We start from the raw sequence: 20,444 nt of genomic DNA on the forward strand, positions 1-20,444 counted from the left end.
GGCTAGCTCAGCCTGGGAAGCACCAGCCCTCCTTCCTCTTATATGCAAAATATTTCAAGCCCATTTGGAGTGCCTTCGTGAAATTAATTTGCTGATGTCGGTTCAAGCCCGGTGGACACCTGCCCTCATTACGCCGGCACGTCCCATTTAATCCAAGCCGACAAGCGCCGCACCTCTACCTCCTTCTCCGCTTCCATGCAGCCACCGCTCCCGCACGGAGCCCATCACTGGATGCTGGCATGGGAGCCCTGCTGAGGCTGCCGATGCTGCACAGTGCTCAAGCGAGGATAGACAGGGAAATTAATTTGAGAGTGAAGTCAGTCCCACAACCTTCATCAGCACGGAGATTCACAAGCAGGCCTGTACATTAATAAAGCTTCCTGTGGGAGTAGATGTTGCCTTTGATTTGCATGTGAATTCAATGCTAGTGAGAAGTGCCAGACTGTCAGACATGGAGACCAAAGTCTCTTATCTTTCCAAAAGCTTCTGTAGCAGTTTCCCCACATTTCCTTAATCATCTGCCTTGTCCTCAACTTACTGAACAGGCAGTAGAGAGTAAAGCTGGACTCAGTTCAACTCCTGCTGCTGCCAAGTCCTGAAACAAGGGTGCCAGGACTGTTTACTGCTAGCCAACAGCTCTGCTAACGTGGCCCTCTCCTCACGAGCAGGTGCTCTGACATCTCCAAACTCTTTTCACACATTCCTCCCCACTGCCATAGTTATGTCCTAAATCTCCACCATGTGCCTGCACTTCTGCAAGTGAACAATTGCTGGGGACTGCAGTGAACCAGCCCGCATCTGTGCAGCCAGGCAGCTGCGTGGTCCAGCATGGGATGGGCAGGGGGAGACACCAAGAGCCCCCAAAACCACAGAGGTGCGTCAGATACCTGGGTTTGTGATTACCAGCAGCCGCGTTACGTGACACCTATCTGCGCTGCTCAAAGGGCCTCCAAGCCTGGACACAGCTGCTTGGGACAACCAGACCCAGATGCCAATCCTGGCCTCCAGCAGCTGATCACACAGCATCAGCAATCCTCCTCCTCTCTGCACAGCAACACAAATAGGAAATCTTCCCAGTTACTGAGGGAAAAGAAAGGAAAGCATCCCCTAGCAAGCACATCCTCTGAGTGCCATGGGTTTTGGTCACTATCAAGAGGGATTTGAAAGGACGACATCAGTATAAAGCTCACTACCAACCAAGTCATCTTGATTCTGCTCTGTGCTACGCTTAAATGCAAGATACAGTAAATGAACTCCCAAGCTATTTTCTTATCCATTAGGAAATCACCCAGAGATAAGGAGATTTTCCTGGCGTAAAACAGAGACCAGTAAAAAGGCAACTGCAATGCTGTACTTTAGAGACATTACACAAACTTGGGATGTTTGGGAGCCAACGCTGGGTGACACTTAACCCAGGAAAAAATTTAAAAGCACATTCAGTGACAGATGAATCAAGCCTGTTTCAAAGATGCCACAGAGTAAGTGGGAAGCCCCACTGAAAATCCCTCTCCCTGTGCTTAGGGAAGTGGCAACCGTTTAATGTTTCTCAACTAGTTAAGCACGGGATGGGGGGTGGGGGGAAGTATGCACTGGAGCTGACCAAGGCAATTTCATTGCAAGACAGACAGAATGTGACTTGTTTGCCCAGCTGTTGTTTGCCCAGAACATCCAGCACCGTTATCACCCAAGTTACTGCTGTAATTCGACATTTTCACGCAAGTGGCTCAATCTTTCGGTTTCACCATCCTCTTCAGGCAAGTTCTGCTCGAAGGGTAAAAAGGCAGCCCTGCCTCCGACTTCATGTGGCTAGACACTCCCGATTCGGGAAGGGGGCTGGGGAAAGGAAATGTGCTGGAAAAAAAAGAGGGTAGAACTTTAAAAATAGAAGTGCTGTTTAAATGCCATATACTTGCTTACAGTGTTAGTACATAAGGAAAACAGTAACAGGATCCAGTCCTATGGAGCCTCCTGCTAACTTGTTCCACCACTGCAGCCAGTACAACAAGGCAGCAACTCTCCAACTGTTTTTCCATCAGCCTATTTCTACTGAAGAAAAAGAGCTCAAGCTCCTCCCTTCCCATCTGCTCCAACCGATATTAATATCAATCAGCTATTAATGAAATATGGAGACCTACAGCTATAATGGGCCTGCCTCTAACGCCAGGAGAAGCCTCTTTGCGTGCCCAAGGTTTATCAGGCACGGAATGACAGATCCAAGGAATCGCAGGACGTATGGCAAGGTATGCACGCTGGAGGGTGAGGAGACAAGCCACAGACATGAGGATGCAAGAGAAGCCGGCATCCTCTCTGACTGCCAACTCCCAGGGCAGTTGTGCAGTAATCAGCTGCCTCCAAAACGGGGAAGCATGCACACAGAAGTTGCAAGAAGGGCATACAACAAAACCCCATGTGTTTTTAGAGATTCCTAAGGATTTTGGGCCTTTCCAGGTGGACAAAGCTGCCCATCAGGAAAGCAACTTGAGAAAGGAAGAAGGAAGTGTTCCCAGAAATCAGAGATGGTCCCACAGCCATCTGAAGTGTCCAAGCAGTAAATCTGGAAAGTGACTCGCCAGCCAACATCATCATCTGTCCGTTATTTCAGTTATGGTCATTAGAAAGCAAAACACAACACAACAACCAGAGAGAGATGAGACAGAAGATATTTTAAGGGCAAAATCTACTCTTGGAGAAAACATAATGCTACCCCAGGCCCAGACTCCAGCAGCGAGACCTTCTGCGTTGACCTCCGAGCAGCAACAGATAGCCGGATCCTTACACAGCTGAGATTGCTGCCAAGCTTTCCCCACCGTGTTTTCGGCGAAGCATGGCTTTGTAGCAGCAGGCATGCAGCTCTCCCACCGTCCACTTTCCCCCCCAGATTTTTCAATGGCTTTAGGCACTAAGGGACTGCCTGGTCAGCAGCTAAAGGGGCCTCTCACAGCGGAGGCATGGCCCACCGCTCGGAAGGGTTTCTTGCTTCCATTTAGTCTCGCAAGACAAGTACCTTTGTTTCTCCCGGGTGGGACGAGGCGGGATTTAGACTCAGCCAGCAATCTCTCTTCTTTCTCAGCTCCCATCTGTCCTCACACCCCGCTCCACTCCACAGCTGCTCCCAGCAGAGCGGCAAGATGCAGCTCACAAGCTCGGAAGCCTGGATGCACCCGAGCTTCAGAGCTGCTTCATGTCTCTCCCACTCCTGCCTCCTCTATCTCCTCTCCTGCGACACCCTCTTCTCCTGGAGCAACAGATGTAGAGGAGCGGTGGTAGGAGGCAGACACATTGGAGGGGAGCCCTGCTGCAGCTCTCCTCCAACAGGCTGGGGAGCCGCACAACGTGTGGAAACCGGCGAGGAGCGGAGCAGTATGCAAAAAGGGAAAAAAATAAAAAATAGTGCAAAGCGACAGCAGTGGGTAGTGCTGTTCCTCTGGGAGGAACAGAACAGGGGGAGGTGAGATGAACCAACTAGAGAGAATAGGAAAGGAACCAAAATGAAGAGGAGGAATAAAATGTAGAAGATGCAAAAAAGAGAAGCAGATGTTCTTGCAGCACTTATTCCTTCTGACATTCGTACCCAGCTCTTTCATCTTCCTCCAGAACTGGGAAACAAGCTGCTACATGCTCCCTCCTCGTTCCCACCATTCTGACCCTATGCACCACACACCCAAATGAGCCAAGGCCAAGAGCCCCAGGACCACTCCCAGCACCACAGCAGGGAAGCCTGAGGACAATTACAGGCAGGACACAGGGCTATGCTATGGGATCCCGCTAAAAGCCAACATAATCTGGTGAAGCCACCCTGCTGTCCAGCTTTCCCATCAGCCCTGGATGCAAATCACCCCCATCCCCATCTCATCCACTATTTTCCTTGTTTCATTAAATAATCCCCCTCCCTCTACTCTGTACCCAGCTCCACTCCACAGGTGCGACAGCAGAGGGATGCTGCGAGCCAGAGAAGATGCCGCTGGTTGCCTGTACCCAGCGTCTTGCTCAGCTGCAGCTCCTCTGCAAGGCTGTCTCCATCCAAGGGGCTACCAGCCAGCTCGTCAAAGAAGAGAGCTTCAACAGCAATCTTTACTTGAATAAAATGATCAGCTGGCCCTGAAGGCTTTGCTTAGACATAGCTGACTGAGCTAGCCAAGTGACTAATGGGCGATTCCCATGCTGGAAAAAGAGAAGGGACCTGGAGGTCCACATGTACAAACTCCGGCTCACATCCTGTCCCTGATGTGACGGGGCAGGCTTGGAGCAAGGGAGCTGGCAACGTGCCTCATGCTGAAGCATCTCCTAGAATAGTTCAGTCATAAGGAAAGAAGATGAGTCTTTATTTTTCTTCCAGCAGGCTTAGATTCTTTCCTCTGGAATAGATCCTGGCTACCAGTTGAGGAGATCCCCTCCAGAAAAAGGCACTGGAAACAGAAATCCTTTCTTCCAAACCCACAGGGTGGAGTTGCCTGCGCCCCAGCGCTGCTGCGTTTCGTCCTCGTGGGTGCTGAGGTTACTTCTGCTGGCAGGAGGACGAGCAGACTGGATGCTCCTGCCCCACACCACCCTGCAGCCCATCCCACAGCCAGCAAGGTCCCTGCCCGCTATCCCACCTCTGCAGCAGCAGGGACCCAGCCCCACACAGGGGGACAACAGGGATGTGCCACCCAAACACCTGATTTTAACTTTGCAATTTATTCATTAATTCCATCAACCTGGGGGGGAAAGGTGGCCGAGGTATTTTCTTCAAATGCTCAGACACAAGCGGGATGGAATGGAGAGGGGGAAAGCAGCAAGAGGCAGCAGGGTAAGAGGTCGGACACCAGAAACCTGCAAACCCCGAACCACCCGCAGCAGTGACAGCAGCTACAAAAATCCCGTTCTTGAGGCACAAATGAAATCCTCAGGTGGTTACACTGTAAAAACACCTTCTGTCCCCTCTTTAAAAAGAGAGTCACAGTCAAGACTCATCAAAACCGTTTTAAAAGCATCTGGCAAAAAGTTCCCAAACATTAAAAATGGCTCTCTTTATTTTGGCATGTCAAGATTCACAGCATGTAGCGGTCTGTACCAGCAAGAAAGGAGGGATGGGCCAACACATCCTGGTAAAATGAGAAAGGATACAAATCTTGGCTCCCTGCGCAAACTGAACCAGAACTGAACTATGTCTGAGTGATGAAAAAAAATCTTATGGGATTTCCAGCTCGTTTCTGTAGGCTTGAGATCAGATCCTGAACTACTGTGTTTATCCAAAAGTGAACCAGACCTTTGAATATTTGGAGGACTATTCACTGCTGCACCGCGTTTTTCTTGGATGCCAAAAGCACGGGAAGTTCTCATATTTTTTAACAGAGAGGAGGGATAAGGTGGGGGGAGAAGGAAGAGTGTCTTTTTGTTGCTAAAACATAAATAGTATATTGCATACAGCTGCTTGCGCGCTTCCCTGTGTGGTCAACAAAAGAGGGAACATATTTTAGGCTTGTTTTCCAAAACACTGTATGACAAACTTGTATGCAGAGGCTGATGAAATAAAGCCCCTGATGCGGACATCTCGCCCTCGGATGCTCGCTGCTGTTGGGTGAATGAAGGAAGCAAAATGTTGTGACAGCCCAAAACACGGGACACTAAAGCTGCAAATCGCATCTCTGTACTTCAAGCCTATGGCACAAAATAATTTAGAACAGCTTCCAAAAACATTAATTTTAAAAGATTCTGGTAAAGCAAAAAATAGGCGAGGTTCAGATGGAGGCGACAAAAATGATTAGAGGCCTCGACAGATAGGAGGAAAGATTGATAAGGGTGGGAGTGTTTAGTTTAGCGAGAGATGAGTAAGAGGAGAAATGATAAAAGTACACAAATTGTGACTCGGCCTGAGAAGGTACATCTGGTGTTATTTGCCATTTCTCACAACACAAGAGAAAGGGGACATTGAATAAAGTCAGGAAGCAACAACCACAAAAAAAAAAAAAAAAAAAAAAAAAAAAAAAAAAAAGCAGATAAAGGGATATTTTTTTTCTTTCTTAATACACAACTCATAATTACTCTCTGGAACTTACTGTCACAAGATATCACCAGTGCCAAGAGCATGGGGAAGATGCAAAGAAAGGATTAGACACTTGCACAGATAGTAATGAGAGCATTTACAGCCACCTTTGAAAAGATAAAAATATAAATCAGGGTACAAATGTTTATGCTTCAGGGCACGAGCCAACCTTTTATCGCTGGAAGCTAGGAGGAAACTTTCCCCCATGGACACGTCCTCTAACTGTCCTTCACGGGCTTCTGCCCAAGGGCTACAGCCAGCGCTGGGGAGGCCCCGTGTCTGACGGGCCACAACCCTTCCTGGCCCTCTGCCTTCTCAGGTACCTCTGTCCCACACTGCTGACTCCGAATCCCATTCCCCATCCTATCCCAACCCTTGGGGAGCCACCAGTCACAGGGTGGCTGGCCACATCCCCCTGCCCATGTCACCTGGCCCCAAGCCGCTCATTTCCTCTTTCTTCTTCGCATCACGTTTAAGTTTCAGGTCCTTATTTCGCCAGCCCTTCCTCTCCCTGGTATTTTGATCACCATTTTTTCCTCCCTCAAAACCAAACCCACAGCTTCGGCCCCTGCCACCCATGTGGGCTCCCCACTGAGCGCTGACTTCGCCCCCACCCCGGCACCACCAGCCATCACACACTTGAACGCAACTTCAAGATGTCAGGCAAATTTTCCCTTTTTTTGATCTGAAGCCATTCCGTCAAGGGAACCTACGTCCCCGAGGAGGAGGAGGACCCTCCGCCGATACGGCACCTGCGGGGCAGCGGCAGTCAGGGGCTATTACGGCCTGTGGAGCTCATCCACGCGCTGGAACTGACATGCGATTCGGGGAGACAAAGAGAGATTCTGAAAGCAAGTCAGTCTATTAAATTTATACCTACCTGCACAATGTGAAACAAACCACATCTCGGTTTCCTTTCATGTGCATGACAGTCTTAACTTGTTTCTTTTAATCCCATAAAAGCAGCTAAAGCATGCAACATGCTTCCCAGAGATGAGGCAAACCTGTATTTTACTTCCTGACAGTGATTTAGTTTATAGGGTGGGGTTTTTTTTCAGGGAAGATAATGAGCATTGTCCTAGGCTGGTATTACAAAGGAAATACTACAGGCTACATGCTAGACACCTGGCATTTAAAAAAGACTCACATAAACTGACACCCCCTGTAACGGACCAGCTACAGCTGCAACCCCTCGCACTGCACAGACACCAGGATGGGCGGCAGAAAGATCCCAGCAGCACTCTGCAAGGCTTTCGACAGAAGTCAGCGCCCTTCTGCAAGTTCAAAGTGCCTCTCATCTAGCCAGCCTTACCCCAAGCAGGACTGGGGAGAGGACCAGGGATGTGCTGAGGCAGAAAGGACTATGTAATAAATCCAGCAAATCCAAAGGGGTGAAGCAGTAATCCATGGAAATGTTCCACACAAGAGGGGGTTTTAAGTGCCTTTAATTCCCAGCTGCAAACCCAGTAAGCTGCCAGAAGGCGGAGACCACCGAACACAAAGGGTTAACAGCCTTGCTAAAGAAAATTATACACATAATTTCCTTTTATCATAAAACAATACGTTTATTATTTTCTGTGTATCTGTTAAAGGGCACGGCCTTCTGAGTGGAAAACAAAACAGAGCTCGGTCACATGTTTATTTGCTTCAGCTACTCCCTTTCCCTTCTGATAAATAATCAAACATGCCATCCAGAAAAAACAAAACCAGTGAGCTGGGAAATTTGATGGTCATCAAATAGACTAAGATACCAAGAAAAGCAGCCCACTGTTCCCACAGTGAGTTTTCTGCCCCACACCTACACTAACATCTGAGTAAATAACTTCAGTCACTCTTTCCATTTTCCCCATGCAATTACTCCTACTGTTAAACAAATTGTCCTTAAGGCAGTTGCAAACACCATTTTTTTTTTCCTCTGCAAAGTAGAACAACTTCTGAACATTAAAAAGCCAGACCAGCAATATATTTTAAAAATATGTTTGTTGTACTTGCGGTTTGGCTGAACACACAGCTTGATTTCTCTCTCTCTCGCTCTCTTTTCTAGGAAGATGGGGGTTTACCGTTTAAAATTTTAAAGTGTATTTGGATCTCAGAGAGGCAGGAAAAACCTCGAGGAGGATGGGTTTTCGCCATAGGGCAAACAGCGTATTTTCCATTTTCTCTCATGTGTCACACTGTATGAGCACTACGAATATTTACCAAAAAGAAGTTACCTGCTATTTCAGCGGACTTTTGAGGACAGGAGAAACAACCGAGAAATATCAAGTAGTATTTTAAGTCACTTGAACAGAGAGGGAAAAACCCAGCATACGTGTCGCAACACGGATTACCCAGAGGATCTACACTATCTTCCAACAACCCCTGAAGACCATTCATACAACAATCATTAATACTGAAAAACTGCAGAGAAAATCCCTCACGTGAGAAGTTAACAACCATTATCCGGCATGAGCACGCTTTCCCTTTCCTTTTGTAGTATCACAGGTCTAAACAATAGTAATATGAATGAGATAATAGCCATGCTTGTCTCAGCAGCCTGATTTTTATTAGCATGAAATCGGTACAAATATTAGCAAGGCTGGTTCGCAAGCAATGCCAGAGCCACGACGCAAACAATCTGCAGAAAACAAAAAGAGCTTGCACCTCTCTCTTTCACTGCCCAGAACAGCAGCCACATTTCCTTTTTTCTTTTTTTTTTTTTTGGGGGGGGGGTTGGTTTTTGGGGTTTTTGTTGCCACTTCTGCAAGCACGAGTAGCAGCTGCAAGCACCCAGCAAGCAGCGGGGACGCTGACGCACGGCTGCTCCCACTCCAGAGGGACGTCGCAAGGCGACGGGTGCCCCAAAAGAGGACTTAGTCCTCAGCACGGTTCCCCGAAGCCATGCCAAAAATCCCACCCTTGTTGTCAACACCGCAGTAAACAACCTGAACCGGCTTCTTTTGCTTTAAACCTCAGCAATTCCCCTCTCCTATGCTGCCAAGCTGCCCGCACAAGGCAGCAAGTTAAAAGTTCAGCCCTGCCTGCACAATCCTCTTCTCTGAGCGCTCACAGAGAAAATGAAGAGTTTAACAGAGTAAGCTCTTACTGTCTGCCTTTAGATTTCCGTCTTCGCGCTGGAGATGTGTTTCTGGCTGTTTCTGTGAAGCGGGGGCTGAAGAATGGTAAAAAGATGTTCGAATAAACAGGAAGTGCTGTGCAGCCGGAGCGCAGGCTGGAGGGAGACGGCGCTGGAGCACTGCCCTTCGCCGGCAGCCACCGGGTCTCTGCCTCCACAGTAGCAACCTCTGCTTTTACTAAATGACAAAGAAACCGCAAAGCATTCCTTCCCTAATTCTTCCCTTGCCAAGTGGCGAGATCGGCTGGAGCTCGCAGGTAATCTCAAAGTTGGGGTTAGCACTACACCAGGCGCAAAAATCTAGCGAGCCTGCATTATTACATTCCCCCCGCCTGTAAGCAGAAACATGCAGAACTAATTATGTCCCCAACTAGACCAAACAGCGGCAAAAAAAGCACACCTCGCTTCTGCATCTAGGCAAATTCATATTTGCACATAAGTTCAGCCAAGCTTGACTTCCCTACCCTCTCTAGTGCTGTAACTTGCTCTTAAAACCGGCTGGCGAGGCTGGCCAGGCTTCAGAGCTATTTTCTCTAACTGCGTGAATTGAAATATAAACAACCACCCAAAAAATGCAACTTGTCTCGGGCGCAGAACTTGCATCCAGCATCTCCAAAAGCGTGCCTTTAGCATTCAGACAGATGCTTTCCCTCCTTCATCGCCTCCTTCCCCTCCCTAAAACAAACTACCTATTTAACTCAAGATGACTAACTAACCGTCTCCCCACCCAATTATCAAAGCCCTGTCTTCTGTCATATTGGTGACATGACGCAGATATTGTCAAGAAAAAGTAAACTGGGGCTGGCACTCGAAGGCAGCTTGTGAAGAGATGAGCAGTTGAACAGCCATATTCAATAAAAAAGAGGAACAGGATTCCTTTAGAAAATGTATTGCTGTTGTGGCAACGTGCTGCTGCCGCTGAAGGGACTGATTTGTTATTTAGCATGTAGTCTTGGACTGTCTGTCATTCTGGGTGCTAATGCTCTGCTAAAATAACTCATTGGGAGCTGTCAGTGGGATGTTTACATAGGCCCCCAATCTTTTCTTCATACAAGGAAATTTTTTACTGGAATTCATCTTCTTTTGATCTCACATTCAAAGCAACAGCAGCTTGATAGACATGCAAGTCTGAAAGCAAATCCAGACGCTGAAGATAAACCGCCAGAGTATGACAGGCAGGAGCATCTAAAGCTTATAAAAATGAAGAGAACAGCATGTCGTCTGAGTATTACAATAGCAGAAATCAAGAGACATATTAGGTGGAACTGATCAGCCACAAAAACAGTTCAAAAGGCAGATCATAGAAACAGAAGACTAAGCTAAAAAAAAAAAATAAATTGGAAAGATCTGCTTTACAGAGGCATCACCTCCTTTCCGAGTACCACAGCGTTTCCGCTCCAGCATGTAAACTTAAGGGGAAAAAAAGAGGAGGGCTTGTGCTGCCTCTACTAACTCAGCAGTTCTTACCTTCAACTCACCAATTAATTTGCCGAGTGTACGTTTCAATTACATGCTATTCAAAATGACATAAAAACAGGACACCGTGCCACTCGCCTCTAGCCCAGCCCTCCAGAACACCACCGGGATGGGGACGCTGTGCCTCCTCATTAGGAAACAGGGGAGTCGCATCCCCCCCACGGCGCAAGAGGGGCCCTGGCCCCAGCCCCTGCCACCATTTTAGCCCCTACGCCTTTGAAAGGGCTGAGCCTTGGGATGCTCTTGAGCTCTGCCTCTCCCACCGGTGCAGAAATATTAGTTCAGAAGGTAATTTTATTTAAATTGAATTACGCATGCCGCGGAGTCTACAGCAACGTTACCGAAGACGACACTTGCCGGGAAACAATTGCTGAAACTTTCTCTAGAAACCCATACATTTTTAATTTTTCTTCCCCAAATAAGCTTCTTATTCTAATTGAAGTCAGCAAATATAATGAAAAAGTAATTCTCAAACAATTTTGTACTTAGAGCTGTTTGTTAACAAACACTGAACAAGCAGCAGTGTTAGGTTAAAGGGCAGCAGGATTCCACATTATAATTTAGCCTGCGGTTATTTCTGATTAAGAACACCCTCCGGGACAGCAAAGCAAGATCTTCTTTTGCAGCAGGCATAGCTTTTAAAATTAGCCTCTTCTCCATAATAAAACCAACAGGAAAACTGTAGATTTAAAACTGTATTAACCAATTTGAAGTGATGCAATCAGTTTGTGTCTTGCTTTCTGCAAAACACATCCCCTGTCTCAGCCAAGTTACAAATGTAAAAATGCCTCCTGGATTCTGAAACTGTTGTAAGAAAGTCACCTTCTGTCATGCTTATGTAGCTATCTAATGTGCTAAAGGCTGATTATTTATCTTTAAACTGTACTAGTTTAATCTTTTAAGGTCACCACTAATCTGCTCCAACCTTTTAAAAAATAGCAGCTTTCAAGACTTACTGCTGGAATCACTAAACTCGGCACTGAATGTCATCGTAACGGATACATTAGCCAGAATGAGTGCAGTTTTACAACGTAAACACCAAATATAAATCCCCACCTAAATGGGAAGAAAAATATGATCTCCATGCCAGGAGAAATGTCAGTAAATAAGACCAACGCCGTATTATTTCACACAAATACCGTTCCAAATCACGTTGCTGTTTCTCTCTCCTGCCCCTCCCTTCCCAGTGCAAAACAGGCAAAACTTGGATATAATTTAAAGGCTCATTAGGTGCTTTTTCTTTATCGTTTCCCTTTCGCAGCGGCGAGTCCTCATGCCCGCTGCAAAGCCTCGTGACCACATTTGGAAGTCGCTCGAAGTCCAAAACCCCCCTCGCCGGTTATTTGCCTGCGTGTGCTGCACAGCGGCCCTTCCACAGTCGCCTTTTCCCTTTTCCCCTAGACTTCTGCTGGACTTGAATGTCACAGTAGACCTTGAATGTGAAATGGCTTCAAGCTAATTGCTTTAATTGCTTGAAGATGTGCAGGCAGGTGAAACCCGATCCCCTTGGCCATTGTAGAGACCAGGAACAACACAGGAATGTTTACATAGTGGTTTGAGTTTAATAGACAGTAGAGCTGAGTTTCAGACAGCTAGCAAAAACACAGCTAATAGGTGACCTCTTAATGTAGTCCTCCTTTTTAAAAACAAAATACAATTTCATTTTATACAAGGCAATGTCCCTAAATGCCAAGGTTATCTGCTTGACTTTTTGAGTGAGCATGCACTGCGTTGCACCTGACATTTATACCAGAAACTCTATCCTGAATGCATTTCCCTCCACCTTAAAACAAAAAGCACTTTATATGTCAGTCACCTTACAAACAGATCAGAGCTGGATGGGATTTCCTAGTAAGTGCAGTCATTTTAATTTAAAATTGAGTGGTTTTCACCACTATCATACTCCTTTTGCCCCAAAAACATATGGCCAAGGATGTAACCTGAAACACCCTCCTCGCTGCATCCCTGCATCCCTCACCTGGACACTCCCACCCTCCAGAGGCCACCGGTGTAAGCCCTCAGTGGGGTCTTCTGGAAAGGCAAGTATGACTTTTAATGACTTTCACCACTTTTCCAGAGCTTCCAGTACATTTGTTACACACTGTGAAGATAGAGACTGGCTGCAACGTGCTTTTGCAAAGGCGGATCTTGGTTTCATGGACGGCACAAACTCGGCAGCAATTCCTCAGGCAAAACTCCTCCCCCCAGAGAACTGCAGCATCTGGGGTCACCGAGAACCAGGCTTGCTTTCCAAGAACCATGAGGTAAGTAAAACACACCTGAAACCAGCCGAAGACCAGGCAGCCGGTATAGCACAAGCGTAGAAATCCAAGCAGAAAGAGCAATTTTGGCAGCAGCAGTAGCATAAAGGTATTTACTGTTGGTCTAGTCCAAAAACCAAACACTGAACACAGGTAACACTGAACAGTCGCTGCCCTGGTGCAGGCCCACAAAATTTTGTCACCAATCCTAAAACACAGTTAGCATCGCTTGCGTTGAGTGAGTATCAGCAGGGAAATGACATGTATTACCTCCCAGAGAAACAGGAATAAAAACCCCAGCATTTCTGTAGGATGGTAAAAGGGAAGGCAATCTGAGGAACAAGACTGGAAAAGCACAAATGCACAGAGGCAGAGGAGGGGAGGCCAAAGTAGCGTGTCGTTAGTTCCAACCAGAAAGGAAAACAAGCCCCAAGCCCACAGCCCTGCAAGTAAAGGGCATTTCCAGTCTGATCTTCGCAGTTCTGCTCAGAAAGTTTCAAATTCTCTCGTACCTTAATGCTGAAACTCCCACCCCCCAGGCAGAAGCAAACAGCAGCGGGAGGAAGGCTGCTCCAGCCACTCCTGGATGCAACCCTGGTTTGCAGGAAGACAATAGGCGCTGGTTGCTGTGTTCTACCTTGCTTGTTACTCCCAATCTTCAGAAGCAAATGAGTAACTGATCTTAAATAATACAGAACAAAGGGAACAATAGGAGCTAGAAAGCAAGCCGGGATACTTGGGAACATGCCTCTTTCTGTTGAGACACAATCTCGCTCGCACACACACACATATGCACTGAGTTATTGTCCCATGTCCCCCCACACCACCTCCAAAAAGCTCAAATTCCAGCAACTGTGGGGTTTTAATAGATTTTTTCAGTCACACACACACACCCCCCCCTCCAAAAAAAGAGGAAAGGGAAAAAAAAAAGTTCAGAATAGAAAAAAAAAAACAACAGTGTCAATTTAAAGATTTAGTATAAACTAGTTCAAGCCTGTGGGAGGAACACTAAGTGGAAAAAGTAAACACGGTCCCCCCAAGTAGTTCCCCTGGAAGCGGAGCAGGCAGCCAGTGCCTGGTACCGCGGCTGCCCCGCGCCGGGGGAGGTCAGCCCAGCTATGCTAAACTGACAGGTTCAGTTTACAGCAGGCCAGCACTTTGTTTGGATATACTGGCCTTGCTCACCGCCAGCTTAACAACAGATGGCTAGAAAACTTTCATTATGTTGCAGAGGGTTGAACTGCAAACAATCGGGGAAAACTGTGAAGAGTTTAACTCTCTGCGAGCCGAGCGGGGAAGCGCTCGCCTCGCCAGGCAGCCTCCCGCGCCCGCCCTGGGCATGTGCGCCTTTAAATTAATTAAAGCGGGATGGGATGATTAATCATACCTGCACGCGGTCCTGGGGATGCTTAAAAAAAAAAAAAGAATCTGCGATTTGACAAGGTCATTTCAATAAAAGTAGCATTCCAGCAGAAAATGGACTTTGACAGATTGCAAAGCTGATTTTAAACCTTCCTCATGCCTGTGGCTTCAGGAAAGTTATAAAAAGTTTCCGCAATAATCCCCCAATCGGGGTTTATCAAAAGCTTTCCGAAGAGTGTTCTTCCATCTCCAGAAACAGAGCCTCCGTCCCTCAAATTCCCACTTCAAACTTTCACACTTGACGGCAAGAGAAGGCTGCCAAATAATCTAACGTGTGGATCTGAATATGATTTATCCAAATCTGTGTATAATTTAAATATTCATCTAATTGATTCGATTCATATGCACCCTAATATCTTTTAACGCTCTAAGGCAGGTTATAAACGCACCTTCCGAGGTTTAATTCAATTGACAATCTTATATACATCTCATCACCGAAAACGCATTATTTTATATTATTCAAGAAATGAACAGATCTGTTCTCCACAAATGTATTTTAAAAGCGACTCTTTCCTGTTATTGAAAGAAAATTGTGTTTATTACTCCTTTAGCATAGTGTAAACTCATAAACGTCAACAGAGAGTACAAGGAAAACTGTCAACTAAATATTGTTTCCTTCATGAGCTGCTCTTCCAAGTCAATTACGCCTTTCAACTTCTGGGGCATTGTATGATAAACTGGCAGTAAAAATCATTCACATTAATATACCATGGTGCCTTGCCTGCAAAAGGTAATTAAAGAAGTAAATGACTCATAAGAATAGACATATTAGCTGCAAAATGAAAGGCAACTGAGCTGCCACATGAAAATATGTACCATTAAGATACTGCATTTTCATATTCCTGTAATCAGCTTCAGTAGACTAATGCTTATTTAATCCAGTTCTCTGCTAAGTCCATCAACAACTGTTTTTTGCTGTTTTCTCCTTGACTGAACATTATGTGTGCAGGTTTGGAATAAATACTGCAATAAGATTTTTGCATAGTCAATTGAAGAACAGGTTTTTTATCTTTTAAAAACTATTTTTCTTTCACACCAAGAGGAATACAGCAGAAAAGGATGTCAAGAAAACCCCCATCTTCTGGGGTTCTTTCAGTATTGATAGGCTTTGAGTGAAATATATACCCCATTCTAGCATGCACCATTTTGATTCGTGAAACTATTAGCAGGAAAACCAAGCCTAACGACTCCATCTTCCAACTTTCCTATCTTTCATGTAGGAAACACTTCGCCTTATTAAGGCACATTTTCATTAGGGTTAGAAAAATGAGACTGGTTTTCTCTTTCTTAAGTCTTTGAGGCAAGGTGGGGCAAAGAGAGGAGCATGCACTGCTGGGTTTGTGGAGGAGATGGAGATACAGGCTGGGGAGACCGAGGGGCATCACCCCCCAGCGACGTACATCCCACAGCCCACCCTCCTCAGCCCTCAGGTTTTGAAAGCTTCAAGATGCCAAAAGACCCAAACTCCAAACCCACACAAACACCATACTGGCATTCCACCCCGGCAGCTGGACCGCCAAGCTCAGCACCAACACGCTCCTGAATTTTTGGAACAGCCTTTGCTGGGAGCTCACCCTGCCTTCGGGCAATGCGTGGCGCACATCTCTGACCACCCCTGCTCTGTGGCCATTGCATAAATCCAAGCCTTTGGGTAAAGGGTGTTAGGTTTAACTTCCCAAATCAGTCCTCCTCCTCCCAAGGGGATAGCAGGGAGATGGAAAAATTCAGAGAACAAAGTGCATTTGTCTCCAACCTCCAAAATAACACCCTGCAAAATACTCAAACATTTATAACTCATCCTGTTCGTGAGCAGTAATTAAAATATTCTTTTCATCGCGGTAATAGCTCTGTAAGGCCAAGATCCAAACTGCTTTTGACTGCACAGCTACCACAATTATTTCATCTTCTAAAGTATGGGGTGGAGTTAGCTCCAGTACCTCAGCTATCACTATGGTGCGACTGTTGACAAATGCTGACTTTTCTAAATGGCAGACGCTGTGTATGTACCATCCATCCTTTATTTATTGTGCTCGACAGAGGTTTATCCTTGCAAAAAGAGATCTTTCAATAAAAATCTTCACACAATGCTTCGCAACCTGCAATATACGTTGCTTATTTATCGCTATCACTGCAAAATAGTGTAAGACTGAAAATGTAGGATCAATCATTATTTAAACTGTATTATTGCTTCTCCATTTGAGCAGACATCACTTTGTACCCACAATTAATGAGCTCTAGTCCTTTTTCTAATTAAGGAACAAAGGTTCTTGTGTGCAGAGTATAGAGTGACACTGTCTAGAGAACACACATTTAAATAGAAGAGAATCCTTCTAATTACCTTACAATAGGATTTTTCATATCCACGAACATAATAGGATCAAGAAATAAGAGCATTTCCAACAACATTTACAAATAAGTCATTGCAAAACACTGTTAAAAGGTAATAATGCATCCCTAAAAATAATGGGACCTTACGGAGACTAGTGTCTAACACTTCCATATTGATAAAATTAATCTGTGAGCATTGATACAGGGGAAAACGCAATACAGAAATTATTTTACATATGTGCATACGTAGAGAGAAATCTGAAAAAAAAAAAAAAGAGGAAGGAGTTGGCTATTAGAGCATAAAATACTTTAGACTCACACAGATTAAGATCCAAACACATAATTAAGAAAGTCAGAAAGGTAACCTCGCTTTATCCAGTAATTAGGGCTGTTAGAAATAGGATACTGTCTCTTAAAAGTGTTACAAATATATCGCACTACTAAATAACCTGCAGTGCTGGGAAAGTATACTTGCTATCAAGGGCAAAGCTGCTATACACTGAGGTAACAGTAAATGACAGACTGTTGTTCAAGTCCATTAGCTGCTATGTGATAGGAGCACATTCACTAGCACACGACCTGTGAAAAATCTTAGATCTCTTTAAATCTTTGAATTGGATTGCTGCATTAATTCTTAAGAACTGCAATCCTTCAACCAAGTCAAATTACCCTCATTAACAGGGGAAAAACTGCCTCTGCAATAAGTTAAAAAAAAAAGATATTTATTACCTATAATCACTTTCACGTACTTCACCTGGAAGTGTGACAAACTGGGACAACAACTTCAGAGGCTGGCACCAGTTCAGGTGCTGGTGGGGATGGGACAGAGGGGAACACGTGCGCCCTGCACACATAGCCGTCTGCGCCTGTGCGTGCGCCTTCCTGCACCCACATCCAGTGTAAATCAATGTGCTTCTTGGGGGAAAAACCTCAATGAATGTTCTAAGAAAAGAAAAATCACTAAGAATAAGCGCAGGCACTGAAGCGATCTGTGTGTGTGCCACTGAAATAACCGCAAAAGAGGAGGGGAAATTCTTCAGTTATTCAAGGCTTGATTAGAACACTACTTCATAATTAGGCATGTTACAAGTATTGTCATCAACCAGAAAATTCATGTACTAACTAAAAGGTCTCAGAAGCTGGCTCAAGCCTTCTATTCATTAACAACATCTGCTATTAATGTTTAACCCTCATAAACATGCACAAAACGTTCAGCATTCAACAAAGATTAAAAATAAATATTTTGTTGTTCTATTTTATCCGCATGGTGATCTGCGCAGTTCTGCGACTATCAGGAATCACTAAAACGGCCATTGAGATAGCAGACAAATATTTGGTCTTTGTTGGAAAGAAGATATTTCTTTCTCCAGTCACTGCTTCTCTGCACTTCAGATGTTATAGCTTCCGAGCCAGGCCAGTGCAGCACAATAAACAGCAACGCAGACATACACATACACCTATACGACGGTATGAATCATTTATTTTAAAGATGAAACTCCCTGGAACAATTTTCAGGCCGAGTGTTTCAAAGGACCCTCTCTTTAAATTTTTTCTAATTTAAAAAATGAGAGTTCCTGGGACGAAAGACTCGCTGCGAAGCAGGGAGCTGAGCAAGTCCAGGATCCAGAAATGAGAAACAGAGCGTCTCACCCTCATTTCACTGCTGTGAGTCCAGATGACAGCCCCGATCTCGCAGTCAGATCCTAATGGGCAGATCTTTGGAAGAGTCTTTGGCAAGACTCATTTCCACCATTGTGGTTTTAATGTAAGCGCAGCAATCTGCTTGTGCAGGCTCACTTGCAGCGCGGAGACAGAGCTAAGCGGTGAGCTGACCCGACCCTCTAATGACTCCTGGAAACGCATCAGGACATCCCCCATCCCCATCCCTCCTCCTGCGGAGGGGTGTTGGTGGCACATGTCCCTGCTGTCCCCACCTCGGCTCGCAGGGGCGGCCCTGGCAGGTCCCACAGCTCCTTGCCTGCTCCCCCTTGCCCGCGCCCACCCTGCCACCGCAGCTGTGCAGCCGACCCGACCCCCACACCCCCGCGGAGCCCGCGGTACCAGCGTCGGGCGGAAGATCCAGCCCGTGCTCCTCATGACCATAACGTTTTCAACTTGCAGCAACGCCAAGCTACAAACCAAGCCACAAAAGTAATGAAAAATACAGCTCTTTTTGTCTTCAAACATGACATTCATGGTGGATTCACTGTCTGCATGTTGCAGCACGCTCTATTCTTAGCACCGTGCCTTTTAAAGTTAGGCCCATTATTTTCTACGGTGTATCAAGATCAGTATGTATAACATATGCCATATTGTTGACACTTCCCTGGATGTACTGCATGCCATATGCCTAAAGCACTAAAAGGGGTGATGAACAGAGTGGCAATACTGAAAGGAGAACAAGATACACTGAGCATGTTGAATGAATTCAGTTATATAATTCAGCCAATAAGGGTTTCCATACATTTAACAATCTCCTTCCCCTCCCCCCCTCCCTTTTTTTTTTTTTTGATTCCTCTCTTGTATAAAAATGAATTTAACAACTTACCAGCATGAAAAGTTAACACGCTGGACACGTATTCAAAGCAAACATTTAATCACAGTGGGCCCACCAAGTCTAAAAAGTATACATGTAAAGATAGATCATATATAATCACACCAATAAAACAAACAAAAAAGGACAATTCATACATTTTAGCAATAAACTAAAAAAATAAAACATACAGTTCTGCTCCTACTTCTACTTGTCCTTCATTTTACCTTTCATAAATCTATACCCCAAGTCCAATTCCCAGAACTAGGGAAGATGTCATCTTGCCCATCTTTAGGGGTTTATTTACTGGTTTCCATACTAAGAATTATTATTTGAAGAACCCAGAAACTAATGCTCTCTTACACTAGAGTATTTTTGTCCAAATCTTCTGGAACGGATTATAAAATTGAAATGTAAGAAGGAACACAGCTGAGCTATATTTATAACAAGAACACTGCTCTTCAGCATCTGATACATACACATGTGTATCCTCATTTCTATGCCATCCCTCTGCACACTCTAATGGGTACACTAGCTGCGTGCTCGTCATTAAAAAAAAAAAAAAAAAAAAAAAAAGAGGGGAAAAAAAAGGAACTGACTCATCACTGAGAACAGTTTTAACAGTACTTGCATGCAGAGCCCTGGCAGAAAGGTTCAAACTATTTGGTTCACCACTTGCGACCAGCTACAAATGATATGCCTTGAACTGAATGAATAGTTGGGAAAACAGAAACATGCAAACTCTCGGCACGGCTACAGGCTGGTTGCACAGATGAACCCAGGTCTAATCCGCAAGTTTAGTCCTTGGAGCTATGTGCTACCTGGAGGAAGGAAAAGATCTGGGATGTCCAGAAAGCAGGTATCACTACAGGGAACTCCACCAGTCTGCACCACCGAGACCCTGAAAGGGTCCCTGGGGAAAGGGAAGAGCCCCAGCGTGTGCAGGGCACTTAAGGGGGAGCATCCTGCCTGGCACTGAGGGCAAGGGGATGTGTGGGGAAGCAGGTCGCTCTCCTGGCGTAAAGGGAGCAGGGCCATTCCTCACGGGGATGCTGCTAATGCTCCAGAGCTAATGATGCCATGCAAAGCTAAAGCTTCCCCATCCTCTGTCGTTAGTGCCACCATACACCCACAGGCAAGGGATGAAAGTGGCTATGAGAAAATAAGGAGAATCCATTATAATTTCAAAACATGAAGATTCTGGCACAGGAGATCACTAAAGAAGATCAGTTCTGTTATGTTTCAGTGGTGTGTTGAAGGGGAATGCTGCATTTTAAATGTACA

The 20,444-nt window shown here is 45.5% G+C and overlaps 1 protein-coding gene across 17 annotated transcripts in view; it reads right to left on the reverse strand.

Annotated features, from left to right (window-relative positions):
• FOXP1 (forkhead box P1) overlaps positions 1-20,444 on the reverse strand; it is a 387,112-nt gene that overhangs the window by 113,288 nt on the left and 253,380 nt on the right. Inside the window, exon 1 of one of the 17 annotated variants that reach the window (XM_080382592.1) lies at positions 9,111-19,690. The exons of the other annotated variants lie outside the window; for them this stretch is intronic. The gene's annotated coding sequence lies outside the window, so the exon portion shown is untranslated. Of the gene's footprint in view, positions 1-9,110; positions 19,691-20,444 lie in introns of those variants that run through there. 17 annotated transcript variants of the gene reach the window in all.

This window comes from Falco punctatus (assembly GCF_963210335.1).
Source record: "Falco punctatus genome assembly, chromosome: 4".
Taxonomy (NCBI): Eukaryota; Metazoa; Chordata; class Aves; order Falconiformes; family Falconidae; genus Falco; species Falco punctatus.